This window comes from Heterodontus francisci, chromosome 18 (assembly GCF_036365525.1).
Source record: "Heterodontus francisci isolate sHetFra1 chromosome 18, sHetFra1.hap1, whole genome shotgun sequence".
NCBI lineage: Eukaryota > Metazoa > Chordata > Chondrichthyes > Heterodontiformes > Heterodontidae > Heterodontus > Heterodontus francisci.
The window spans coordinates 71,145,537-71,168,377 of NC_090388.1; the positions used below are offsets into that span (position 1 = coordinate 71,145,537).

General features: G+C 44.4%; 1 protein-coding gene and 1 long non-coding RNA gene across 9 annotated transcripts in view; one reads left to right on the forward strand and one right to left on the reverse strand.

Annotated features, from left to right (window-relative positions):
• The window catches only part of LOC137379717 (uncharacterized), a 199,747-nt gene extending 180,510 nt beyond the window's left edge, over positions 1-19,237 (reverse strand). The window contains exon 1 of the long non-coding RNA XR_010976894.1: positions 19,006-19,237. This is a non-coding gene — a long non-coding RNA (uncharacterized lncRNA). The remainder of the gene's footprint in view (positions 1-19,005) is intronic.
• The window catches only part of prickle1b (prickle homolog 1b), a 493,868-nt gene that overhangs the window by 62,763 nt on the left and 408,264 nt on the right, over positions 1-22,841 (forward strand). For 2 of the 8 annotated variants that reach the window (XM_068050957.1, XM_068050965.1), the window contains one exon: positions 8,474-8,604. The exons of the other annotated variants lie outside the window; for them this stretch is intronic. The gene's annotated coding sequence lies outside the window, so the exon portion shown is untranslated. The remainder of the gene's footprint in view (positions 1-8,473; positions 8,605-22,841) is intronic. 8 annotated transcript variants of the gene reach the window in all.

The window sequence follows — 22,841 nt, forward strand, 5'->3', positions numbered from 1 at the left end:
TATTTGCATACGTCAAGCATCCATGGCTTCAACTTACACTCTACACAAGGTTCTGTACAAGTTCTGTTATATTACTACCTGTGATGACACTCACAGACTATTTACATATTCTGCCCAGTAATAACCTATATTACATTATACTACATCTCCCCCAAGTCTCTGACTTCTCTTCTCAGATTGTTACCACTATGGCGTTTTTACAAGTCTGCCATAACGAGTTCTTCTTTCTTTCAAAGGGGTTTTAGATTTTGAATCTTCTAGTTCCCCCTTCTGATTCTGCTGTACTTGAGTAGAATTATTGGATGACTCAAGTTCTTCATTCGGGTTGTCCTCTGGGTTGATGGCTGATTGCAGTATCACTAGTTCAACAAACCTTTGAGATGATTGGTCCTCTTGTATTTGCTGCTTCTTTGCTGTCACCACCACTCTGAAGTGGTGTTGATTGATAACTTAGAAGTGCAAATTGAAGATCTTCATTCTTTTTTTAATAATATTTTTACAGTCCTTACACATCTCTCTGCTTACCTGGCAGCGGAGAGACTATGATCAGTGGCCTTTGCTCCTGTTCCAGGTAGGTTTTGAGTAAAATGACTGTAACCAATTCTAGAGCTTCAGGCCAGGGAGTGCGTAACACCGTTCGGGTGGTGGTGAAGGATAATGAAGGAGGTGCACCGGTAGACCTTACCTTCTTCATTAAGAAAATCCTCATTGATTGCTGTGGATTCCAAGCTACGGACATCTTCTGCCTGCAGGACTTACCCAGCAGTGGATATTTCGACGTGACTTTCAAGAATGTTGCGGGATGCATCAAGTTCCTGAAGGTGTTCAAGGAGAAGGGAAACTAGGTGTCACTGTCCATCCTCATAGTGGAGCTACTCTTCACGCTGCCATAACAACGTGACTGGGTGGTGATAGTTCACCTCTATAACCCCCTTGTTCCTGTCGCGGATGTACTCACCTTCCTCGCCAGGTATGTTGAGGTGGCTGGCAGCAGCACTGATGTCAAGGACCCATTTGGGATGTGGACCAGCAAGCGACAGGTCAAGGTGACCTTGAAGGTCAATGCCAATGGAGCCATCATCCATCCTCCCTCCAGTTTCGCTATTGGGGGAAGTCAAGGCTTCTTGGTCTACGCTGGGCACCCCAGGGTTTGTCACACCTGTGGCAAATCTGGTCACGTGGCAGCTAGCTGCAGCACAGTCGTCTGCAAGAACTGCAAGAAGGAAGGCCATCAGACCAAGGACTGTAAGTAGAGTAAGTGCTGCAACCTGTGCGGTGAGGCAGGTCACCTCTACAAAACCTGCCCCAAACGCTGCTTCAGTTATGCTCAGGCGGCAAGGTCCAAGGAAAGGCCGGGAGAAGGAACGGCGAATGCGTCTGGTGCTGGGAAGGAGACAAGCAACCCTCTCCGCAGCGAGGAAAGTCTACCTGAGAAGGAGAAGAAAGGGGAGGCAGCTGAAACCAGCGACCCAACACCTAACCTGTGCCTGGAAACCCCTCCGCTACGATCAGAATCAATGGAGGAGGAGGCAGCAGATGGACAAACAGGCAAGTGGTACAAAGGAAAACCACAAAGAAAAATCCTCCAAAAATGGAACAGGCCACCAATCAAACCAATGGCAAGAGGAGGCTACCGTCTGAGACAGACTATGGCAGCTCCTCCTCACTGGACGAGGAAGGGCTGGAATGACGGCACCTGCAAAAGAAGAGGCAGGACTCAAAGGAGCTGGAAGATAAAGTTCCCCAGCCCCCGGGCACTGGAAGCTGTGATGGGCCCAGCACACCCCAAACCCAAAGCGCCGAACCTAGCGACATGCCCAGCGCATCCCAGCTCCGGGACACCGAGAACAAAGAAGTGTCAGGCGCACTCCAGCTCCGGGAAGCTGGGAGCAGTGATGTTTTCGAGGAGAAACAGAGGGGAACGATACCAACAGCAGAGGACAGCCCAAGCCTTGCTGCCTACAAGACGCCCCCCACCCCACCCCCCGCCGATGTCACCCCAAAAGAACAAACCCTGCATGAGAAACCAGGAGGGGTTTCTGAGCCCAGCAAACGTGAAACAGCTTGCGTAGAGTATGGGTATGCAGGAACATACCAAAGGACTGGGACTAGCAAGGACAAATGGTGTGGGAAGCAACAATTAACTTTAAAATGGGTATAAAGATTGCTTCAATTAATGTGCATAGCATTAAATCCACTACGCGATGTGTTTCAACCTTGGACTACCTCGCCAAGGTCAAAGCCGACCTACTGTTTCTGCAGGAGTGTAGAATACCACACCTCAGCACCTACAGGCAATGGTCGCGACGGTGGTCCCACGGGCTATCGATCTAGTCAGGGGGTAATGATTCCCGTTCCTCCAGCCTGGGTATTCTGCTGTGGGGAGGTAACTTCACCATCTCCGAAATTAAGGAGGTGGTGAGCGGTCGCCTCCTCGTAACAGATGTAATGTACAACAATACTCCGCTCCGGTTGATCAACGTGTATACCCCGGTTCAATGCAGCGAGCGGCTGACCGTCTTCCAGCAGCTCCCACTGCTGCTGGCGACGTCCAGGCCGGTCATTCTAGGCAGTGACTTCAACTGCATCATCGATGCAGCTGGACGATCCAGCAGTGACGACAGAAACTGGATGCTACGTCCAGATTCCTAATGAAAACAGTAAAAGATGCCAATCTGCAGGACGTCTTCAGCAAACCTGCAGACGGAGCGCAGCATAGATACACCTGGTCAAGAGCGGACGGGACTGCCCGTTCCAGGATTGACTTCCTGTTTGTGTCCCGTGCTGTCAGGGTCAGATCCACCTACGTCAAGCCGGTGTTCTTCTCCGATCATTGCCTCTTACCGGCCGACTGTCACTTACAGGATGACCTGCGGGTTGGCAGGGGGACATGGAAGCTCAATGCTACACTGCTAACCCCAGAGAACGTTGAGGAACTCAAAAGGGAGAACCGTGAAACCCCTCTTTGAGTCTCCAGTTCATTCGTGGGAGGTGATCAAGGAGAACATCAAGAGGTTCTTTATCTTCAAAGGGGGTTCAGAGGGCGAGAGAGAGACAGAGGGAAATGTCCCGACTCCAGAAAAGAATGCAAAATCTGCTCCGGCTGCAGTCGATGGGGGTCAAGGTCAAGGAGGACCTCCATGAGGTGAAGAGCCAGCAGGCCTCGCTCTTTGCCATGGAGGCCTCCAAGATCATCTTCCGGTCCAGAGTCCACTCCATTGAGCAGGATGAGACGTGCTCGCGTTACTTCTTCCAAAAGGTACACAGAGAGAGCTCTGTGATCAGCAGCCTGAAGGAAGGGGATGGCTTCGCAGTCCAACATACTAAGGATCAGCAACTCCTTTTATGCTGGGCTGTGTGACGCGAAGCCCAAAGACAGCAGAGCTTCCCAGTCCTTCCTGTCATCTATCACAGAGGTCTTAGATGACAGCATGAGGGAGAGACTGGACAAGCCGCTAACTCTGGATGAGCTGACAAACACCGTCAGGTCCTTCGAGACGAGTAAAACTCCCGGAAGCGACGGCTTACCGGTTGAGTTGTCTTCAGCTTTGTGCGACTGGGTCAGCCCAGACCTGCTGGAAGTATACGAGAGTATGCTTCTGGCCGGCAGCATGTCAGAATCCATGAGGAAAGGCATCATCACCCTCATCTACAAGCGGAAGTGGGAGAGGGCAGAAATCAGAAATTGGCGGCCCATCTCACTGCTTAATGTTGACTACAAGATTCTGTCCAAAGTCATTGCCAGTCGGGTCAAGTCTGCTTTGGAGTTGGTGATTCACCCTGACCAGACCTGCACTGTACCCGGCAGGAAGATCTCTGATAGTCTCGCACTACTCAGGGATACGATCGCCTATGTACAGGACAGGAGGGTGGACACCTGCCTCGTCATCTTGGACCAGGAGAAGGCCTTTGACAGGATATCGCACACCCACATGATGGACGTGCTTTCCAAAATGGGGTTTGGGGATGGAATCTGCAATTGGATCAAACTGCTCTACACAAACATCAGTTGCGCAGTCTCAATCAATGGGTGGGAATCAGAAAGTTTCCCGATCCAATCTGGAGTCTGACAGGGCTGTCCTCGCTCCCCTCTCTTGTTTGTTTGCTGTATTGAACCCTTTGCTGAGTCCATTCGAAAGAATGCAAGAATAAGAGGGGTGACAATCCTAGGCAGCGGAGGCACTCAGGTTAAAACCGCCCTGTACATGGACGACGTTGCCGTCTTCTGCTCAGATCCGCTGTCCGTTTGCAGACTGACGAGCATCTGCGACCAGTTCGAACTGGCCTCGGGAACCAAAGTTAACCACGGGAAGAGCGAGGCCATGTTCTTTGGGAACTGGGCCAACAGATCCTTTGTCTCCTTCACCGTCAGGTCAGACTACCTGAAGGTGCTGGGGATATGGTTCGGAAGGGCCGGGGCATGAGCCAAAACCTGGAGGGAGTAAGTAGCCATAAACTGAGCATGTGGGAGCAGCGATCTCTCTCCGTTGTGGGTAAGAACCTGGTCATCAGGTGCGAGGCGCTCACGTTGTTGCTGTATGTGGCGCAAGTCTGGGCCATACCCCACTCCTGCACCGTGCCGGTCACCCGAGCCATTTTTCGCTTCATCTGGGGATCCAAAATGGACCGGGTCCAGAGGGACACGATGTTCAAACCTCTAGATAAGGGCGAGAAAAATGTACCCAATGTCGCCCTCATCCTGATGACCACTTTTGTGTGCTGCTGCATTAAGCTGTGTGTAGAGTCCCAGTACCAAGTGTAACTATGTGCTGAGGTTCTATCTGTCCCCGGTGTTGTGAAGGATGGGTCTGGTCACATTGCCACAGAACGCTCCATCCAGTTGGACTGTACCGTACCACCTATCCTTCGTGGAAAGGTTTCTGCGGGTAAACACCTTTGACCACCAATCCATCAGGCAGTGGTCTGCACGGAATGTCCTCAAGGCCCTACGGGAAAAGGAGACAGTGGATCCTGTCAGATAGTTCCCCGAGCAGACTGCCAAAGCCATTTGGCAGGATGCCTCATCACCAGAACTTTCAAACAAGAACCAAGATGTAGCTTGGCTGGTGGCGAGAAGAGTCCTTCCTGTCAGATCCTTCCTGCACGCCCGGAGTCTCGCCCCCTCTACACGCTGCCCTCGAGACTGTTGCCCATCTCCTTCTGGAATGTGTCTTTTCAAAGCAAGTGTGGAAAGAGATGCAGTGGTTTTTGTCGAGGTTCATCCCAAGCAGTTCTGTAACACAGGAGTCTGTGCTCTACGGGCTGTTCCCAGGGACACACACTAAGATAAACATCAGCTGCTGCTGGAGGACTATCAATTCGGTGAAAGACGCTCTTTGGTCTGTCCAAAACTTGCTGGTCTTCCAGCGCAAAGAGTTGTCCACGACCGAGTGTTGCAGACTGGCACATTCCAAGATCCAGGACTATGTGCTGAGGGACGCACTAAAGCTTGGGGCAGCTGCGGCAAAGGCTCAATGGGGAAAGACCACTGTGTAAGGCCCCCCCCACCAAAGTGAACTGAGGGACTGGATCCATGGGAAACCCCTCGGGCTGTATCCAGAAAATATGGGTTTGCTGCAAAATGTACATGGCATGTAAAATGAAATGGAAGGGTTGTGAGGCAACTCACTCTTGTATTGAAGGAAACTGATCTCCTTTGTACTCTTTGTATTGTCAACTTGGTGCTATTTTGAACTGTTTCGTAATGTCTTTTTTACAAATTTTTATGAATAAAGTATATTTTGGAAAAAATAAGTCTCGTTGCTTCGCCATTAGCCTGAGGGTATATCAGTGAACAAGTGATGTGAATAAAGCCATATGCTTCTGTAAACTCTCTGAAGCATTCATTTGCAAATTGTGGCCCATTGTCAGTTATCACAATATCTGGAATCTCGTGCGCAACAAAGATTTCTCTAAAAGATGTGGTTACAGCTTCTGAACTGTGACCTTATTGTTGCTTTACTTCAATTCACCTCCGAATATCAGTTAATAACAATTAAGAATGTCTTATTCTTATGCTCAAAAGATCCATACCTAGACGCTCCCATGGTCTAGCCAGTAAAGGTGATACCATGAATGGTTCCTTCATCTCATGACGATTGCTAGCACACGATACACCTCAATATCATCTCTTCAATTTCTTTCAATAAAGCAGGCCACCATACTGACTGTCTTGCCCTGGCTCTGCACTTTATTATTCCCAAATGCCCTTAGTGTAATCTTTCCAAGATTTCTAATCTTAGTATCCTAGGGATAACTAATCTCTCATCGTAGATCAATAAATCATCGCCAATGTTCAGATGAACCCTTTGTTCATAATATTGCCTTAACACTGGGCTGTGTGGCATGTATGCTGGCCATCCCTGCAAACAATATTCTCTGATTGCTGCACATACTTCATCGACCTTTTGAGCATTCCTGATTTCACTCAATTTCTGAGCTGTAGCAGGTAAAGTTGCTGTCATTGTCAGAGCAAACACTTCTACTTCATCAAGAAATAAAATGTTGCCTTCTTCAGGTTCTGCTGATGAAATACATGATAACAAATCTGCTGTGATTTGCTGTTTCCCAGGAACATATTAGGTTTTAGTGTTGAATCTCATCTATATTAATCTAAACCTCTGTACTCTTGGAGGTAGCTTTGCTAGTTCTGTTGTATTTAGCAGAGTAACTAATGGCTTGTGATCTGTTTCAGTCTTAAATTGAAGACCAAGCATATAATCAGAAAATGTCTCGCATGCCCAAGTTACTGCCAACGCTTCCTTTTCTATGACTGCATATCTTTGCTCTGGTTCTGTCAATGAATGGGATGCAAAATACACTAGTCTGTGTCTCCCATCTCTCTGCACCTGCAATAAGACTGCACCTAGTCCTGTTGCTGATGCATCCGTTGCTATGATAGTTGGTAATTTGGGTCATAACATGCAAATACTTCTGAAGAAACTAGCATCTTCTTGATTTTTTCAAGAGATTCTTGTTGGACTTCACTCCAACACTAGGCCTTGTCATGTTTTTAACAACTGTCATAATGGCTCATTTATTATGGCTAGATTCAGTAGAAACTTCTCCACCTGACTGACCATACCCATAAACCTTTGCAACTCTGTGATGTTTTTAGGCTCTAGAAAGTCTTTTATGACTTTTGTTTTTTGAGGATCTGCTCTGATGTATATCTGATATATCTGATATATTCACAATATATATTAATGATTTAGATGAGGGAACTAAATGTAATATCTCCAAATTTGCAGATGTCACAAGACTGGGTGGGAGGGTGAGTTGTGAGGAGGATGCAGAGAGGCTTCAGGGTGATTTGAACAAGTTAAGTGAGTGGGCTAATTCATGGCATATGCAGTATAATGTGGATAAATGTGAGGTTATGCACTTTGGTAGCAAAAACAGGAAGGCAGATTATTATCTGAAAGCCTATAAACTGAGAGAGGGGAATATGCAACGAGACCTGGGTGTTCTCGTACACCAGTCACTGAAGGTCCAACAGGCGATAAAAAAGGCAAATGGTGTGTTGGCCTTCATAGTGAGAGGATTCGAGTACAGGAACAGGGATCTCTTGCTGCACCTCCGCTCAGTCCGCAAGCAGGACCCTGAGCTTCCAGTTGCTTGCCATTTCAACACTCCCCCCTGCTCTCATGCTCACATCTCTATCCTGGGATTGCTGCAGTGTTCCAGTGAACATCAACGCAAGCTGAGGAACAGCATCTCATTTACTGACTAGGCAAACTTCAGCCTGCCGGACTGAACGTCGAGTTCAATCATTTCAGAGCATGACGGGCCCCCATTTTACTTTTATTTTTAGTTCTTTTTTTCTTTTTACTTTTTTTTATTTTTATTTGCGTTTATTTTATTTTATTTCATCTTAGTTTGTTCAGTTTGCTTACCCACTGTTTCTTTTCATGTTTGTACTTGCAGCTGTTCAATTTTCAGTCTATTAACACCCTATCTGTACTAATGCTTTGTCTTTCAACACACCATTAACATATTGTTTGCCTTTGCTCCACGACCTTCTGGTCAGCTATTCTGTCACCTTGTCCTATCTACACCTTCTCCTTTGTCATCTCTTGCCCCACCCTCACTTTACTTGCTTATAACCTTTCACATTTCTAATATTTGCCAGTTCTGAAGAAGGGTCACTGACCTGAAATGGTAACTCTGCTTCTCTCTCCACAGATGCTGCCAGACCTGCTGAGTATTTCCAGCATTTCTTGTTTTCATTTCAGATTTCCAGCATCCGCAGTATTTTGCTTTTATTTTATGTCTTGCTGCAATCTACACATTAACTCTAAATTTATGCAAGGCTTTCTGCTTAGGAGGCAACAACGCCGATTCTTGACAATAGCTCAAGAATTTCTTCTCCCCGGTAACTCAGAATCTTTTATAACTCTCCTATTACCTTCAGCTCGGTGTCTCCAGGGCCGTACAGTTTTTTACCTGTAATTTTAAGGCTTATCTTTTTCAGCCATGGTTCCATGTCTGCCAGTACTGAAACTGCTGCTCCAGTGTCTAGTTTGAATCTTGTCTGATAGCCTCCTACAAGAATCTCTGCCATCCAAGAATCTTCACTTGCTCTGTGGCTTTCTACTAGAAATGGTAATTCAACACTTCGTTAACTTTTTTATTTTCTTTGGATTTCCCTTTTATATTTTGCAGCCCAGGGTTCTTGCTGTGACATACCAATTGGAAGTGCCCCCTCTTTTTACATAAGAAACTGTTATGACCAGGTGAGAAAGGTGTCTAGGGTCTGTTGCTGTCTTTGCCTCGTCTTATTGTAACAGGGTATTATTTTTAAACACACTGTGTTTTGAGCTCCCCCTTGGTGAATCCTTGTTCACAACTTTCCAATTATAAGACAAAGAAACCAATTCACACAGGTTTTCTGAGGTTGAATGAAGAAAGATGAAATTTTATTAAAACGTAAACTCTAATAAGGTTAACACCTACGGATATATGACGCGCCCACGCTAGCATGCGCACGCAATACACACATGCAAATAGGGACATAAAAGAGGAGAGGAAAATATAGTAGAGAGGGGTTTGAGGCAATATCAGAAGAGTTTCTTGTTTACTGTGCTTCGAGCTCACTTGATTGTAGGTAGTCTTGCTGTTCGTCGGAGCCCAGTATCCTTCTTTAACCTTGTTCATATAGGAGACTTTTCTCTTTGAGGTTCATTGTTTTCACAAGATTCAGTTCCGTGGGAATGAGATGGAGGCAGGCAGGACTGGAAAGGATGTTCTGTTCCAACTGGGAGCACATGGCTTTCTGAGTTCAAATCCTCTGTTGGAAGTTCAAATTCAAAATCTCCAATAGTCGGTCAGTCATGTGACCAAAACTGGTCTGACCACTTCTTCTGTGTATTGGGGAAGCTATGACTGAGTCCCCATTGTTCCAACACTGTCGGTTACTATGCAAATGTCTTTCCAGTCAGGGGCTTGCAATTTTAAGTTTTAATGTTCATGTAGCAAAATCATGTGTACCTGAGTCTTGGTAGGTGGGGGGTTTGCCTGACAAAACACTCTGCTTCTCTGGCTGGGCAATTTTCCTGTCGGTGCCTCACTCAGCCACACCTACTACAAGTAGATGCTGTTGGCTCTAGATGCTCTTCCTGCATTTCCTGTCTTTGACTGCTATTTTTCACTTTTGCTTTCTTTAAGTATTCAATGGAGTCTGCTACTTTTGAGATTGGACTTTCCCTGTCCCCTCAAATGACAACACAGTTAAATTTTCTAACTTCTGCTTCCTTGCTTAACTGAATCACCTTGGTTAATGTAAGATTATCCCTCGACTGCAGATGATCCCAAGGGGGCATTGTCTGCTAATCCGACTACACTCATGTCTCTAATTAGCTCTTCCCATAAACTACCGTATTTGCAATCTTCACTAAGTTTATATATGTCATTGATAAACAAATCAATACATTCTCCTCTCTGCTGAGAACACTTATTGAATTTGGCATGCTCAATGATTACATTTTTCCTTTTGTTAAAGTAATATTCCAGTGCCTTAATGACTTCTTCATGAGTAGCTTTCTCTCCATCTATGTCTTGTGTAATGAGGATTTCATCTGCACCATTGCATATAATAACATACTGACCTGCTCCTTGTCTGGCTTCTAAGCGAGACCCGATGCATTGCGATACCTAGCAAACCTACGGACCCATTTCAGCCACCCCTCTGCTTGGTTTTGTCCAGCTACTTTTTCGAAGTTCTCTGGTAAGGGCAATGGTTTTTCCATTTTTTCTTCAGTTTACCGTTGCCACCATGTAATTTTCTGATACTCTTAAGCTTAGAACCGGATATCTAAGAGACAGACAGTATAGGAACAGGAGTTTATTTACAAACATCAATCATCTATGGCTTCCACTTTCACTCTACACCAGGTTCTGTACAAGTTCTGTTACATCACTTCCTGTGATGTCACACACACTATTTACATATTCTGCCCGATTATAACCCTATATTACATTGTACTACAGTTACCAAACAAAAATCTATGATCTCAGCATTCAAAATTTAAATAACCCAGCATCTACGGCTTTTCAAAAGGGAGTAAGTTCCAGATTTCCACTACCCTCTATATGAAAAAAATGCCTTCTGATTGTGCTCATTAATGTATTATCTCTAATTTAAAGATTATGATCATGCAAAGGACAATATTTTGGAGCAGACATTTGTTTCACTGTATAAGGTGAAACTAGCAATATGAACTTTGTACATACCAGCTAGTCTGCCCTGCCCCAAACATCTCATATCCAGGTATAGAATCCCTTGGACTCTAACCCAAACCATGAAAACATCATCTACACCTGATGTAAGGAAACAAATTAGCAACAAATGCCCATGGGGCTGGTCCCTCCCAACCAAAAAAAAATCCCAATGCACTTCACAGAAGCATAAAGCAGATACAAATTGATAATGAGCCAAATAAGGAGGGGATATGGGAGGGGTGGTGGAGGGAATGGGAGTGACTAAAAGCTTGGTTAAAGAGTGAGATAGATTTTAAGGAGAGTCTTAAAGGAAGAGAGGAGAGTGGAGATGAGAAGTTTAGTGTGGGAATTCCAGAACTTGCGGTCCAGCCGGTTGAAGGCATGCCACCAATGGTGGGGCAAAAGAAGTGGGAGATGCACAAGAGGCATAATTGGAGGAATGCAGAGTTCTTGGAGGGCTGTAGGGCTGTAGGACTTAACAGAGATAGGGAAAGGTGAAGCCATGGATGGATTTGAACATGAGGATGCGAGTTTTACATTGGAGACACTGGGGCATCAGACACCAATGTCGGTCAATGAGCACAGGTGAGTGAGCAAGACTTGACGCAGGTTAGGCTATGGGCACCAGAGTTTTGGATGAGCTGACGTCTCTGGATGGTAGAGGATGGGAGGCTGAAGTGACCCTGCAATAAATTTGCACACAACTGCAGTCATGGGTACACATCCCTACACCTATGCCCCTGTATGCTTTGTTAGGTTGGACACCCCAGCAATTGAAACACTAAAGCCTGCTATTTAAGATACCCTGCTCTGCAGAGTTACCCAGTGCTGGGAGGAGTCATTCTAGTTTCCTGTTTTGACTCTTTGGCAGACACAAGCAACCATTTACTCGGCAAGTCATTTCAAAAGACCTAGAAAATGTGTGAATAAATGTTTTAAATACAATCAGAATGTTAAATATCTAGCTCCCCTTTCTATATCAGATTTTTTAATAATTACGTACGCCAGCATCCAATTAAAGATCAAATATTGGTGTAAATAATGTTCCTTTCATTTCATTAAAGCTTGCTGCTCATTGTAGAGCTCCGGTTTTATCACCAGTTCATTCTTGTGGTAGTTTTGGTGCCTGATTTCACAGACAGTCTCTGATGACTTCACGTTTCAACATAAACGGCTACAAGCCAGGTTGAGTAAGTAATCTCAATTAACTATATTCACAAAGATTTCTTTTCACATCCGTCACTCTTTTTTCATTGCCAGGATTGAAATGCTACAAAATTAGATCACCAAGTATATCAAGGAGAAATGAGATGAGAAAGAAATTGAGATGTATTCTTTAATAACCTTCAATTTATTCTCAAGTGTAGGATTTACTACTCTTGAAAGGCTTTTTGCATGGGAGGAAGCAATAATCTATCTCTCTCATATCTATAGTGTCACGCAGGTCAGCTGCCAAGAATGAGGCATATTAATTTCACCACATGGACATTAAATTTCAAATTGTTGCTGGGAAGAAGAGAAGGCCTGTTACAAGGGGTTGCCAGGCCCCTGGCTGGAAAGACCTTTTTGCATATTAACAGACAGTGTTTGTAGACAAAGGCTGCTGATCTCTGCTTGTTCCAGGTCCTGTTTACCAGGTGTTGGTGGCACCCCTCCACCGCCTTTGTTCGGCGGAGAGTTTCATTTTTAATTAAAATAAAACCACCCAGTTTGTATATTTGACACACAATACACAGAGCCAAGACATGGTCTGACCAGTTAGTCACCTGACTAACCTGCTTGGCAGTATGGGGGTTTTTTCTGAATTGTACAGTTTGAACTGAGAGCCGGCAGAAAGCTGTTTGCTGCTGGATTGAAAAAACCCCTCCTGGCTGGCTCACTACAGCCTCTCTTGTCTGCTCCCATCTCTTTCTCACAAGCCTCTGAATCCACTGAAGAAACACGCACCTCAAGAGAGAAAAGTCTCCTACAGCAAACAAGGTTTAAGAAAAATACTGGGCCCCAACGAAAAGCAAGATCTACCTATAATCAAGGACTCTACAGTGAGCTCAAAGAACCATAACAACAACTCTTCAGATATTGCCTCTAACCTGTCCACTTTATTTTTTTCTGCTCTTTTCTGTCTCTATTTACATGTGTGTATCACGTATGCATGCGAGCATGGGGTGTGGTGTCTATTCGTAGACGTCAACTGAATTAGAGTTTAAGTTTAAGCTTAATAAATTTCAACTTTTCTTCTTTAAACCTAAGAAAGCCTGTTTGTGCTGGTTTCTTTGCCTTATAATTGGAAAGCAGTGAACAAGGATTCGCCAAGAGGGAGCTAAAAACACGGCATGTTTAAAATTAAACCCTGTTACAGTAAGACCAGGTGAAGGCTGAAAGGGAACCCTAGACCTCTTTCTCACCTGGTCATAACAATACTAATAATATTCAGTTTCTGTCTGTCCAGAATGGTTTGATTAGTCAGTTTTAGGAGCGCATCTGTTGGTGGTTTTCTTTGGTGGGCAGTGCATGGTGCACCCGGAAGCTCATGGGACGCACGGAGGACTGGAGAGTGTAATGCACATGTGGCTGCCAGCGGTTGGTGGTGGTGGCAGCGGCAGGGTAGAACGGGTTGGTGAAGAACAAAAACAGCAGAAGGTAATGGGAATCCAACAACAAAGTTACTGTGGCTGGTGGGATTATTTCCATGAGGGATGGGGATGGAATAGGGTGGATGAAATGGCATAGGAAGGGGATGGCATGGGAGGGATGGATGAAATCATGGAATTGGTTGTGGCAAAATGATGGGGACAATTATTTGATACAATTTATTATTTGAAAACCATTCTTTGTGCTAAAAATTAAGATTCACCAGATTTGAATGAAAAGGTTTTAGAAAAGCTGTCAGATGAATTAAAAGAATACATCAGCATTGATTCTATAGATGAAGAAGATGATAACAGACTATACCCTCCAGAGTTTCTACACAGTCTAACTCCAATGGACATGCCACAGCACAATCCTCGATTCAAGGAAGGAGCAATTATAATGTTGCTACGAAACTTGAATCCTAAACAAGGGCTTTGTCATGGACCAAGATTGGTAGCTAGGAAGCTGTTCTCTTCAATGTGAGATGTTGAAATTACAACAGGCGGATTTCAAGGAAATAGAATATTTATTCCTCAAATAATACTGAGCCCATCAGATGTAAACCTGCCTTTTCAACTCAGGAGAAAACAGTTCCCAATTAGATTTTCATATTCTATGACTATAAACAAGTCACAAGCCCAGACTCTTGACAAAATTTGTATTTATATTCTTGTGTCTGTATTATATATATGGACAACTTTATGTTGTTTTTTTTTCCAGAGTGCGAAATTTTGATTCTATTAAAGTCTTTGGTGAAAGAATGACTAGAAATCCTGTATTAAAATAAGCATTGTTGCATAAAGATACTAATTTGACCGCAAATATTTTGCGGGTCTTAGCTAGTATACATATATAAAACATGCCTGTGAGTATCTATAGATCCAAAATTTATACATCTGTATATCTATATAGGCCTTGCAAACATAATTCAGTCCCCATTTTAAATTCATATATTCAGTCCTTAATTTTACTCTAATGCTTTGATTTTTTTTATTACTAATTATGGTCAAACACTGAAACTTAACGCAGGGTGAGAAACAGAAAAGTGGAGTTGGTCAAAGCATAGCAGTGTCTCTGTAGTACAGGCTGAAGAACTGGGAGGAGCAAAACTGAGGTGCTACAGCACCATCACTGGTGGGAGGGTATAATTAGTGTGGCACATTTAAATAGGTTGTTTTACAATTACATAGGGTCTTTCATGATCTCAGGATGTTGCAAAGAGCTGCAACGCATGGGAAAGGTGATATTAGGAGATGTTTATAGGGTTACGGTTTCCACTGCTTTGCATTTGTTTTATCAGTGCAATCCGGGTGATACCAACCAAACCCACGCAAAATATTGCAGAAACTCCAAGTTCCTGCAATCATTAATCTTTAATAGTTTCAAAATCATTTTGCCTGAATCTGGACCCACCCACAAAACTGGCCTACCCTCAAATCGAAATATTGGCCAAGGCAAATTTCCACCAATTGTGCCTGTTTTCAGCCATGCAAGAAGGCTCTCCAAGTTGTGTTTGTTTTCTTACATGCACAGACACTAGTAGGAACACTAAGAAACTTATTAATAAAAGTAGTAAATAGTTCAGTGTAGTTTTTTTTAAGAGATTTTCAGTGATTCAAAATTAGGTTATTCATAGGTGGAGAACTGGACACAGTAAAAATGCTTTTTTTTGATAAACCCATTTTCAGCTGTATTAATTAAACTGCACCAGGTTACCACTCTTAAATACATCAATGAATATTTTTAAATGCAAAGAAAAGGCATTTAGGTTTCATTACACTGATCAATTGTGCTGGTTTATGAAAGATTTTACATTTGTGGTTAAGCAAACATATTTCAGCAGAAACTTAAACTATTACCCAACCAGCACAATTTCAAGTGCAACTTTCATCTAATATCCTGATTGTGCCCAAAGTGGAAACTCAACCCCATTATATGTAAAATGGATATTAGATATCCTAACATAGGAATTATAATATCAAAGTTTACAGGAAATGGACACAGCTAAAAGATTTTTCATAAATATATTTAAAACTTTCAGCCATTTCTTTACTTTTACTGTAGTTTTAACACTTAGAGGACACATTCTACATTTGTGCTAGAGGCAACGTACAAACATGCATGCGAAGATTGTAGACATGCTGCCCATGATTTTGCAATACAGGGTGTCTCACCAGCGAAATGAACTTGGCAACTGTAGGCTCTATGTGACATAGAGTCATTTACGGCACAGGAGGAGGCCATTCAGCCCATTGAGTCCATGGCAGCTCTCTGCCAGTCAGTCCCATTCCCCTGCTCGATCCCTGTAGCCCTGCAAGTTTATTTCTTTCAAATGCCCATTCAATTTCCTTTTGAAATCATTGATTGTCTCCAGTTCCACCACCCCCGTGGACAATGAGTTCCAAGTCATTACCAATCACTGCGTAAAAAAGTTCTCGCTCACGTCCTCGCTTGCCCTTATCTGAACCTGTCATAATCTTGTACACCTCTATCAAATCTCCCTTCAATCTCCTCTGCTCCAAGGAGAATAACCCCAGCTTTTCCAACTAGCCTTGTAACTAATATCCCCCATACCTGGATCCATTCTGGTAAATCTCCTCTGAACCCTCTCAAGGACCCTCACATCCTTCTTAAAGTGTGGTGACCAAAACTAGATGCAATACATTCTTTAAAAATGGCACAGCTATGCTGTAAGTGTGCTTCAAAATGCACAATTGTGTCAATGGATGTCACAATTTGTCATTCTTCTCATTTCATAATAAAAACCTGTTGGACAAGTGACATTCCAGAATTTGTCTCTCTAACAATTCCCATCCTATTACTTCCTGTCTCCCCCCTGACTTTCCCACTCTCTCTCTCTGTATCCCATTCCCCTTTTTCTCCCCCTCCTCTTTCTTCCCCTCCTTCTCTCTTCCTCTCCTCCTTTCAGTTCCACTCCCTTCTCTTTGCCTCCCATTTCTGTCCACTTCCCCTTTTCTCTCCATGGCATTCCCCTCTCTCTCCTCCCCCCCCCCCCCCCCCCCCACTCCTCTCTCCCCCTCCTTTTTTCTCCCACTCCCTTTCCACTGTCTCTCTCTCCCTCTCTCTCTCACTATGCTCTCTCCCTTCCTCCCTCTCTCTTTCTCCCACTCCCATTGCTTCTTATCTCACTTTTCCCCACCCCTTTTTCCTATATCCTGTAGTCTTTGTGTTGGCCCAACATTATACAACAATATTACATCACAACATTGAACACTGTTTCTCATTCCAGCACCTCATTCAAGTTAGAGAACAACTTCATTACTGATTGCACAAGCCTTTTATATAGAACACATCAAAAAGGAAGAAAAATTATGATCTAACTTGGAAGCACATGACCTACCAACAGACAATTATCAGTGCACTGAAAATTCAACCGAGTTGGTTCGTTACAGTAAAAGCAAAATACTGCGGATTCTGGAAATCTGAAATAAAAACAGAAAGTGCTGGAAGTACTCAGCAGGTGTGGCAGCATCTTTGGAGAGAGAAACAGAGTTAACGTTTCATGTCTGTGACCTTTCATCAGAACTGGCAAAGGTTAGAAATGTAATCGGCTGTGAGCAAGTGAAAAGGGGGAAGAAGAACAAAAGGGAAGGTGTTTGTTTTTGGTCATTAGAGCATCTGTCTCTTTATTTCAATCCAGGAACATACCAAAAACACTTCTGAACCACACACAGTCCTCAGCAGAGAACTCTCTTCTGCTGTGTGCTTGTAAAATGGCATTTTCTGAACGTTTGGTAGGTACACATCAGTGATTTAAGGATTGCATCTTTTAATAAAAAGCATGAGATAGATTTTGATGAAGAAGAAAGTTGGCTGTGGACATTGTGGGACTTAAACTTATCAAAGTGGTACTGCCTCGAAGAAACTTTGGATACCACTAGTCATTGGCATTGGCTGATCTTTGACACCTGTAGGCGCAGGGGCTTTAACCCTGATGTAGCTTGTAGTGCAGCTCATGTATGTCAAATGCCCCTATGTACACTCTGCTTCTATGGGACAGGTGAGACACAGAGGGGTATTTTTGATGGGACACCATCTCCTTTGCTAGAAATTCTTCCACTGATTTCTGAAGTCATAACTTGATTGCCTTCAACAGCATTGACAAATGTTTTTTCCTCTTCTATTGGGTCTGCTGTTGGACTTTGCTCATAATCCTGAGCATGGCCCTTATGGACAGCCACTAACAGTCGGATCTGAGGCTCATAAGGATAGGAATGGACTCTCCCTGAAGTAATGCGATAGGTGCTACTGAAAATCGGAATCAAGTTCAGGAAGGGACATCAGCTGCTCCAGATTTGTTAACGTGGTCTAGATCTGATCAGTAATCATCCAGTAGAACTCTCTGACGCTTGAAATCAAGCTATATATGTAGTTATGGGCAGCCAATGCCACGAACCTTTGCTGTCAAAGTTTACTTGCTTCCAAAATACCAACCCTATTATCTTCCTGTGGAAATATCCAGCTGCTTCTTAAATGAGTCAAGTGCAAAGGCCTCTAACACACTTTCTAGAAACTTATTTTGCCTGTTTTAAGTTAAAAAGACTAATATTCTTTCCTATGGGATAGGTTTCAAGTTTGGGCTGTGACTTATGTGCTGGGGTGGCCCATATGCACATCAATATAGTACTTGTTAAAAAACATGGCTTTTGGGTCATATTCAGCAGTGTCTTCTGGGTAATTTACAGGTCTCACAGTAAACAGCCATTCTTTTTAAAGTAATAAAGGCATGAGATTCTTCCCAAAGGTCACAAACTACCCAAAGACATGAAAGCCAAGGAATTTAAAGTAACTGTTGTTCAGGGAATGAGATTAGATCATTTCAGTATAGATTCAGAGTTAGGATGCCTGAAGTGTTGCAGATAATCATAAAAAAGTGATAGGCAGGCCATCCGAAATTTCAATAAATAAAGTATTCTTAAACACAGTTAACAGGAAATGTTGGTTTTTACCAACAGCAAAAGCATCACAGTTTAAGTAACAAGTAAATACTGCCAAGGCTATGAAAATAGATATAAAGTCAAATTAATTTATATACAATTCTGGCTGAAGTGAATTCCTTGTAAATTCCTGGCTTAGCCAGAACTTGCATAGTCATTCCTGTTCCATCCAATTCTGCACTGAGACTTTGACATGTACCACCAATCTTTCCTTTGGATCATAAATCATGACTCCAGTTGTTCACAATGATCATTTTTTTTTCACTGGCCTTAATCTTAGAACTGTTCCTTCAAATTGTTTGTCCTGAGACAGCTACTTTACTCTTGTAGTTAGGTGATTTAATCATCAATGAATGACAATGACCTCTACAATGTCCTTACAGTGTTATTCCTAAAGAACACCAGGATAAAAAAATACCAACAGGTTGCAAAATAACCTCAAATAAAATGCTGGTGACTATTTCTGGGACACCATCTGGATTTTAAGGAGCCCTCAACATTGGGATCCATGGTGGGGGAGCCTGAAGATGGCCCCAGATGATGCCTGCCACGGACCTCGATGCCAGCAGGGCCCAGCCCAATCCTCACGGCAGCGACGGGCACCATGGCAGCCCCCCCACCCCACCCCGCCACTCAGCGACAGAAGCACAATCACCATATGGAAATAAAGTAAATTAATGGATTTGAATGTACTTACCATGAAGTCCCTACATCTTGAAGTCCCGCTGCGATATTTGGCCCGGTGGATGGCACTCCCGTGCCTTTGGATACCCGTCCGGGGAAACGAGGCACAACACTGGTGAGGAGGGGGGGAGGAGGTAAGTTTATCAGTGCAAGGGATGGGAGAATGAAGTCACATTAATCTCATGGGTGTAGGGGATAGTGGGAAGGGTTGAAGTTTAAAGTTTGTGCAGTTTTGGGGGTGGAAGGTCAGATGGTAAAGGTAAGTGCTTTGGGGGGGGGCGAAGGTAAATAATTTAATTGTTATTGGTGGGTGGACGATGGGCAAAAGAGAGATATTTATTTAATTTCATTAAATCTTTCTTTAAATATTTAAATATTCCAGTCAGGCTCACAGCCCTTTAAAAATGGCGTCTGTGCCTGCGTACAGGCAGCTGACGCCATTGCCAGGGACGGACAGCCTGCCTCCTCCACGTGATTGGAGGGAGTGGCCAGCCATGGCTATTTAAATGTGCCACCGCGCTTGGAATTGCGACAGCTCTTTGGCGTGTGGGCTGCCATTTCGGGCTTATAAAATTAAGCCCACTGTTCTGAAAACTCACCCCACTTTACAAATTTTCTTTTTCTCTGTTTCATGTTCAATGGGGTTTCAATAATTTCATTGAATTCAGCATGGCTCCATGGTAAGAAAGCGGAGAGAGATAGAAATAGGAAAGGAAAGGACAGCGAGAAACTAAGAATGAAAGTAAGAGATGAAAGAAAGAAAAAAAGTTAATGAGAGAAAGGGACAAAGAATGTACATCACGTGCTCTGGATGTCCCAAAATGCTTCACAAGCAATTGGGAAGGGGAGATTTCCTCTGCTCACTATTTTACTGAAGGTTCATCAGAAATAGTGGTCAGAAGAAATCTTGGCAACATTTTATTTAGCACCATCATAGACACATACTACAGTGCAAACACAAATAGAAATTGGAGCGCAATGGGAAATCTTCCTGGATTGCATAAAATTTAAAAGGAAATTGGTGATCCAGGGTTCTCCCTGGAAGGTATCAGACAGTGTCTTCATGGCAGCCTGTATACTAGAAGTAACGAGGATGAATGATGATGAATGGTCCCAGCAAAGGGACAAACAGTCAAAGCAGCAAAGATTCTCCTCTGGAGACTTTGGGCTGAATTTTTGGGCACCCCGCACCACCCCCACCCACCCCCCCCCCCACCCCTCAGGTTGATGGTGGGGGAGACGCAAAAATACCAGCAATGGCCAGCATGTCAGTTTCGAGACACCGTTCCTGGGGCTGGCAATGTTCATCAGGGCATGGAGAGGGCAGGACAATGATCCCGCTCACCTCCAGATTGAGGAAGGTACTTGAGAAGCTTGTTAAAAGCTTGCTAAAAGTGGGACTGTAATTTTGAATGGGGCGTATAGGTTTCACATGCTGTCCATTGCTGATCAGCTAAAGGGAAGCGGGTACAGAATGGGGACCCAGTCATGGCTGCCCAGAGTAGCAGGAGGGCACCGGAGAGGAAGGAGGAGCAGGAAGGCAATGGAGGCTATATCCTCAGCATGTGACCTTCTGCCAAAAATGGAGCTATCTGGAGATGACTGAAATCCAGTGTCGCTAGAGACTGCAACTCTCCAGGCAGATGGTCACGGACATCTGTACCCTCCTCGCTGAAGGCCTCACACCTCGCAGCACTGCTCACCATGCCCTGCCTGTAGCCGTCAAAGTCACTGTGGCCTTGAACTTATTCACGTTTAGCTCCTTCTAAGGATCAGCTGCCGAAAGCCACAGAGGGCAGTGGGTTTTGCCGCCATTGCGGGACTCCCCCACGTGCAAGGCATCATCGATTGCACTCATGTGGCTATCAAGGCATTGAGTGACGGGCCAGTGAGATCCATCAACAGGAAGGGCTTCTACTCCCCCAATGTCCACCTGGTCTGCGACCACAACAACAGCTTTTTCCATGTGTGCGCTCACTTTCCAGGCAGCTGCCATGACTGCTTCATCCTCCGCCAGTCCAAGCTGCCTCAGATCTTCACTCCATGCTTGGATCCTAGGGGACAAGGAATATCCGTTGAAGACATGGCTATTCACCCGTTTAATGAAGCCCCAGACAGAGGCACAGAGGTGATACAACCAATGCCATCTGCTCACTAGGACAACCATTGAGCAGGCCATCGGGCTTCTCAAGATGCAATTCTGCTGCCTGGACCAGTCAGGTGGTGCCCCCAATACCCTTCTGCAAGGGTCTTGGTCACTGAAATGGTCTATTGCGCTTTCCATAACATGGCCCTCCAGAGAGGTGTGGGCCTTGAGGATGGAGGCCTTGGAAGGAGACAGCTCATTGGGGGAGCAGGAGGTGAGAGAGGAGGAGGACGAAATGGAGGCAGAGAGAGAGATAATGCTGAACAGAGAGGTCCTCAGTTGTACACCGAGTTGGCTGGGCATGGCTCGGGACGTGAAGCGCTTGTGAGGATGCTGTGAATGTCAGGGATCTCCTGATTCAGGAACGTTTGAACTGATCCCCTGTGACCCAGATTCAGGTGCATGACATGGAAAGGAGTCTGAGATACATGTGCGAACACTTGTATGGAAGACACGGCCTGGAACATCAAATCATTTACTGCCAGTGAAGGAAGCACATCTGCCCAGATGTTTTGTCCTCACTGTGGAGGATCCCATTATCCTGTTCACCACCTCATAGCACTTTTCCTGTCATGGCAGAGCTAAAAGGAGTTCCAGACTTGTGGCTGAAAGTGTCATCATTTATACAGTGCAATTAGAGGAAAACAGTAGACAGAGACAGTAAGAGCACACCCTAGTGACCCACATGGTGCTCCAAGCAACACAATGGCTTCCTTCTGCCACCCTCCAGGAAGAGGAAATCCCTCTTCTCCCTCACAGCCTCCAAAATTACATCCAGGTCAGCTTCGATGAAGTGAGGGGCAGCCCTGCCCCAGTTGCCAGGCCTCTGGCACTCGTTTCCCTCTGGTGCTGTGGTAGGCTTTGGGACAATCAGCAGATTTTTCCCTCAGGACAACCAACAGCCTCAGTGATGGCTGCTATGGGGAGTCTGAATCAGTTCCACACTTCATCTGACCCACCTATATTCCAGCCCCCACTGCCTCTAATTGGACAGGAATCCTGTCTCCATAGCAATTAAGGGCTCACCCACGTGAAAATCTTAAACTTTAATCAGTTTCTCACCAGAGGTGGGTTCCTGACCCAAAAACAATCCCAACTCCTGTTTCCTGCCTTTGTTGTGAAAATTCGGCCCTTTGAATGTCTTCCATCAATGGTAAGGGCACACTTTCTGGGAAATGGTGAACTAGAACTTGTGTACTGTGACCATCAGAAAGTGGATAGAGTTGGGTGCTAGTGCTAGTGAGAGGAGAGAAGATTGAAGGACTGTTAAGAAAGTGAACAGAAGGGATGAAATAGTGATTTGTGTATTAGAAGATGTTACAGTCAGGTGTAATTAGGGCTAACTGTTTATACTTACGTGCCATAAGTTTTCCTCTTATGGTACTGCCCTAAAAAGGGTTTTAGTGCATTTCTTTGAAGTAAATCAACTAGTTTCATTTTTCTCTACAGTCAGATAACGAAACTTCTGTAGCCCCCATTTAACAATGTCTAATGTTGCTGCAATATAATTTTTAATTCTTGTGGCTAGGTTTCTCTACTCCACTGACATGTTTGGCTTGCCCTCTCCTTTGCCTGTGATGTTTGGAATACTTACTGCCCCACGTGTCTCTGGGCCTCCACTCACAGGCTGGCAGGTCATTTGTTTTTGACTGCTGTTCCCTCTCCTTTCCTATCTCTCCACCAAATTTTGGCTGGGCATACTA